This window comes from Balaenoptera ricei, chromosome 4 (genome assembly GCF_028023285.1).
Source record: "Balaenoptera ricei isolate mBalRic1 chromosome 4, mBalRic1.hap2, whole genome shotgun sequence".
Lineage (NCBI taxonomy): Eukaryota > Metazoa > Chordata > Mammalia > Artiodactyla > Balaenopteridae > Balaenoptera > Balaenoptera ricei.
In genome coordinates, this window is record NC_082642.1 from 4940535 (window position 1) to 4946613 (window position 6079).

The window sequence follows — 6079 nt, forward strand, 5'->3', positions numbered from 1 at the left end:
GTGGAAGATTGGGGATCTTCATGTAATTTAGTCATTTTTTTTAGTCAAAAAAAAAAAAAAGTATTTCAGAGCATTCTCTAAGTTTGGGAGGGGTGGTGGCTGTCTTTTTGTCTCCAGAGGAGAATTCAGCTGTGTATCTCGTTTAGTTTTGACTATTCCATTCACAATGTATTTCGTAGGTTAATAGAATATCTTTTTCAAGAATATGGACTCTGTTCCTGGTTGTCTGGGTTACTGTTTTAATGCAGTGGTTTCGTTTGGATCACTATGCATAGATAAGTAACAATAAAAAAAATAATAAAGATACACATAAGGATTTTAAATAACTGTGTTCTGAATTCATCAAGCATTTCAGAGGAATTTTCAACTGTTTGTTTGGAAACCTCAAATATTTTGCCAAATATAAAATTCTTGATTATAAAATTTATCTATTTTAAGGAAACTTAGGTCTTCTGCCTGTTGCTAACCTATTTATCTTTATAAGAATGATATTTATATAAAAGTTATTTTTAATGTTAAGAGCTTTTGAGTCTTTGTCCATGCTCAACGTTTTATTATTTCTAAATTATACTATAATTTATATATTGCAAAAAAGTGTTTTATTCTCACAGTATGGCATAACACTACACACAAGGAAAGGATTCTGATTTTCACACTTGAGTGACATTTCTGCCCCTCCTTCCATATCACACATTAATCTAAAGATAAGACATGCCTCACACACCATTTGGAAGTTATTCTCCAAAATGTCAGGGTTGAGCATTAACATCATGTGTTTTTATATACAAAATCACCCCTTTGAACATGAACATCAGTCTAGTTATGCACTTTTCAATGTTATTTATTATGAGGTTGCTGTTTTAATACTGCATTAATTTGCCAACTAGTTATAAATCAAATGAAAATACTTTCTCCTCTAAATAATGGCAAACTTTATATTCTGCTTGACTTTTGACAATATAACATTTACCATTATCATCCCACGCTTCTCTTTTGGAAATTAGTAACATTTGCAGCATTCTCAAATCAATTCCATCTTTATTCATTTGCATGAGTAAGGGCAAAATCATGAAGTGAGTTAAGTTGATCTCTCGTGACACCCTCCCACATGTCCACGACTGAGTTTCTCCTCCTTGACACCTTCCCAAACATTTGTGGGAGGAATGCACAAATGAATATTGACGCAATCAGATGGCCACTGTAGAGTGTGTAAACTTCAAAGTGACTGACAATACACAGTATTTATTCCTTTGTTAAGATAACTGTCCAGGATGGACTGGGGGAAAGTGTCAAATAGTTATCACTACAACATCTGTCACCTCTAAAAACTGGTAGGAGGGAACAGTTCTCCAAACACTGTATGTTCTGTATAGATTTTTTTAAAAATTTCTTCCCTGCTATGCGAAGAAATCTCATAGCAGCAATGATTATTATCCTGACATTTGTTTGGTATTTTATGGTTCATAAGAACTTTTACAAATCATTTTGGGGAAATTGTTAGCTAAAGATCAAGAAAAACTCCACTCTCGCTGTGAGAGTCTGAAACAATCAAACTTTTTATTTGCTTTGCTTTTATATTTGTTTTACGTAAGACAGAAAATGAGAGATTCATAACCCCAAGGGACATGAAGCAGTGAAAAGTATGGGGGTATTTTTGGCCAAGATATTTATTTTCTCCCTAGATAATATTAAGAATCAGACATTATCCTCCACCCTCTCCTGGGGTGGTGTTGCTTTTGTTTCCAAAGAAAGCACAGTGAAAAGCCCCTCTTCTCCCTTTCCTTTATGGGGAAGAGTGAAGTGATAGAACGAGAAGATTCAGCCATAGGTAGAATCTCTTTCTATGACACCTGGTTACTATTTCCAAGGGCCAAGGTGACAAAACTTCATTTCTTATATCCTAGGTAACTGGTAGTGATATTCATTGATGATTTTTCTCATTTGGGAGGTGCTTACTGATGTCTCCTTTTATTCTTTCACAGGAAAGTGACAAAGCAGCACCATGCTCAATTTCTCAAGATAGATAGGAAGTTAAAATGTTTGCAGAGCATCTCAAACTTCCATTCTTTTTGTTTTTGTAGTGTACAAAATATTTTTGGGTAGTGGAATGGCGCAGTCTGTGTAGAACTCTGTTCTAGTACACTAATGATATTTATCAGTCCCCATTTGCCAGAATAAGGAAAACTTGTCACATAGTAAATAGCCAAGGGGCGCTCAAACTAAAAGTGGAGAATTCTCCAGGAGATTCGTAGCACCTTGCCACTCAAAGTGTGGTCCCTGGACCAGGAACATCAGCATCACCTGGAAACTCATTTTTAACAAATTTCTGCATTTTTTAAAAATTAATTAATTAGTTAATTTATTTATTTATTTTGGCTGTGTTGGGTCTTCGTTTCTGTGCGAGGGCTTTCTCTAGTTGTGGCGAGCGGGGGCCACTCTTCATCGCGGTGCGCGGGCCTCTCACTGTCGCGGCCTCTCTTGTTGCGGAGCACAGGCTCCAGACGCGCAGGCTCAGTAGTTGTGGCTCACGGGCCTAGTTGCTCCGCGGCATGTGGGATCTTCCCAGACCAGGGCTCGAACCCGTGTCCCCTGCATTGGCAGGCAGATTCTCAACCACTGCGCCACCAGGGAAGCCCCTGCATTTCTAATATCTTACCCCAGACCTACTGAATTGAAAACTGCTTTTTAACAAGATCCCGGGTGAGTGGTATGCACATTAAACTTTGAGAAGTGTTGTCTTCACACATAAAGAGAATAAACTAGTGGTTACTATCCGGGGGAGGGTGGGGACGGGCAAGATAGGGATAGGGGTTAAGAGGTACAAACTACTATGCATAAAATAAGCTATAAAGATGTATTGTACAAGACAGGCAATATAGCCAATATTTTATAATAATTATAAATGGGGTATAATCTTTAAAAATTGTGAATCACTGTGTTGTACATCTGAAACTTAATGTTGTAAATCAGCTGGATATATGTATATGCATAAATGTATATGTATAACCAATTCACTTTGCTTACACCTGAAACTAACACAACATTGTAAATCAACTATACCCCAATAAAAATTAAAACAAAAAAACATACCTCAGTAAAAAAATAATAATAATAAAGTGGTGGTTGCTGGAAAAAAGAGAAGTATTATCTTAGCACAAACACAGTATTTTATTAAAGCCTTGCAATAAACCCATGAGGCAGATTGTTGCTATTATCCTTAGCATGGTTATGAGGAAGCTGAGGCATTGAGATGTTCAAATAATCTTAAAATAAATTCCTCAAGTATATAACCTTTAGTAGTAATATTAACAGTATAACAACAATTAAGAAAAAACATCAGCAGCAGTACAGCACATAAGCAGCTAACCGTCCTGCCTCTGGAGTCAGACTGCCTGGGTTCAAATCCTGACTGTACTACTTGCCAAGTGTAAAATATTCAACAAGGTGCTCAATATCTGTTTCCTTTTTTAACAGTAAAATAGGGGGTTTTGAAAGGGGGGAGGATTAAATGAATAAATTCAAATAAAATGCTTAGAATAGTGCCTAGCATGTAGTACAAATTCCATATATATTAGACAGTAGTAATAGTAGGAGTAAGAGTAATTGTAGTAGTAACATTTTTTCCAATGCCAACTACATATCTCATTCAGTCCTTGAAATTACTCTACTGTCCCCTCTACCTTGCAGTAGAAGGACTAATGTTACCCAACTGAACTTGGGTCGGCTTCCCTAACATGCAACAAAGCCAATCTGCTGATGCTAGGTTGCACTAAAAAAGTACAGCATTTTTCGCAGGGTGCCAAGCAAGGAGGATGGGCAACTAGTTCTCAAAAGACCCCATCCCTGTCAGTGGCATTCAGGGGACGGTTTTTCAAGGCAACATTAGGAATGAGGATTACACGCTGTGTGATCAGCTTGTGGACGTTTTTTCTGATTGGCTACTGATGAGGTAACAGGGTGATGTTTCAGGAACCTTAATTATCAGCCTGGTTCCAACCAGTCTGGGGTCTGTGTGCTTGTGGTCAGCATGTAGTCACCATCCTCCACTTTTTTTTGGTGGGGTGGGGGAAGGTCTTAGTTTCTGAAGAACAAATCAAAGATATGCATCAGATCTTTATCTGTATCCCTTCAGGAGGAATCAGGGGTCCTGTGACTTTTTTTTTTTTTTTAACATGTTTATTGGAGTATAACTGCTTTACAATGGTGTGTTAGTTTCTGCTTTATAACAAAGTGAATCAGCTATACATATACATATCCCCATATCTCCTCCCTCTTGCTTCTCCCTCCCACCCCTCTGGTAGTCACAGAGCAACGAGCTGATCTCCCTGTGCTATGCATCTGCTTCCCACTAGCTAGCTATTTTACATTTGGTAGTGTATATATGTCAATGCCACTCTCTCACTTCATCCCAGATTACCCTTCCCCCTTCCCATGAGCTCAAGTCCATTCTCTACGTCTGCATCTTTATTCCTGTCCTGCCCCTAGGTTTGTCAGAACCTTTTTTTTTTTTTTTTAGGTTCCATATATATATGTGTTGGCATATGGTATTCGTTTTTCTTTCTTTCTTTCTTTCTTTTTCCACCGTATCCCAGCACTTGAGGATAGAACCTGCAGACTGGAAGCCACTGGTACCGAAGACATGACGCCGAGGGGGCCAGAGCCCTTTCCCTCTACCTCTGTACATTACGTGCGCTGGGACCGCAAGCCCGATCCCCGCCAAGAAAAGGAGGGTTATTTTTCTCTTTCTGACTTACTTCACTCTGTATGACAGACTCTAGGTCCATCCACCTCGTTACAAATATCTCAATTTCATTTCTTTTTATGGCTGAGTAATATTCCATTGTATATATGTGCCACATCTTCTTTATCCATTCATCTGTTCATGGACACTTAGGTTGCTTCTATGTCCTGGCTATTGTAAATAGAGCTGCACTGAACATTGTGGTACATGACTCTTTCTGAATTATGGTTTTCTCAGGGTATATGCCCAGTAGTGGGATTGCTGGGTCATACGGTAGTTCTATTTTTAGTTTTTTAAGGAACCTCCATACTGTTCTCCATAGTGGCTGTATCAATTTACATTCCCACCAACAGTACAAGAGGGTTCCCTTTTCTCCACACCCTCTCCAGCATTTATTGTTTGTAGATGTTTTAATGATGGCCATTCTGACTGGTGTGAGGTGATACCTCATTGTAGTTTTGATTTGCATTTCTCCAGTGATTAGCGATGTTGAGCATCCTTTCGTGTGTTAGTTGGCAATCTGTATATCTTCTTTGGAGAAATGTCTATTTATGTCTTTTGCCCATTTTTGGATTCAGTTTGTTTGTTTGCCATTAAGCTGCATGAGCTGCTTGTAAATTTTGGAGATTAATCCTTTGTCAGTTGCTTTGTTTGAAAATATTTTCTCCCATTCTGAGGGCTGTCTTTTCATCTTGTTTATGGTTTCCTTTGCTGTGCAAAAGCTTTGAAGTTTCATTAGGTCCCATTTGTTTATTTTTGTTTTTATTTCCATTTTCTCTAGGAGGTGAATCAAAAAGGATCTTACTGTGATTTATGTCATAGAGTGTTCTTCCTATGTTTTCCTCTAAGAGTTTTATAGTATCTGGCCTTACATTTAGGTCGTTAATCCATTTTGAGTCTACTTTTGTGTATGGTGTTAGAGAGTGTTCTAATTTCATTCTTTTACATGTAACTGTCCAGTTTTCCCAGCACCACTTATTGAAGAGGCTGTCTTTTCTCCATTGTATATTCTTGCCTCCTTTATCAAAGATAAGGTAACCATATGTGCTTGGGTTTATCTCTGGGTTTCTGTCCTGTTCCATTGATCTATATTTCTCTTTTTGTGCCAGTCCCATACTGTCTTGATTACTGTAGCTTTATAGTATAGTCTGAAGTCAGGAAGCCTGATTCCTCCAGCTCCATATTTCTTTCTCAAAATTGCTTTGGCTATTTGAGGTCTCTTTTGTTTCCATACAAATTGTGAAATTTCTTGTTCTAGTTCTGTGAAAAATGACATTGGTAGTTTGATAGGGATTGCATTGAATCTGTAGATTGCTTTGGGTGGTAAAATCATTTCCA

The 6079-nt window shown here is 38.0% G+C and overlaps 1 non-coding gene across 1 annotated transcript; it reads right to left on the reverse strand.

Moving 5' to 3' along the window:
* Positions 1-4581: 4581 nt before the first annotated feature.
* LOC132365611 (small nucleolar RNA SNORA57) lies at positions 4582-4730 on the reverse strand. Its single transcript, XR_009503140.1, has one exon. It is a non-coding gene; the product is annotated as a small nucleolar RNA SNORA57 (small nucleolar RNA).
* Between the last annotated feature and the right edge of the window lie 1349 nt (positions 4731-6079).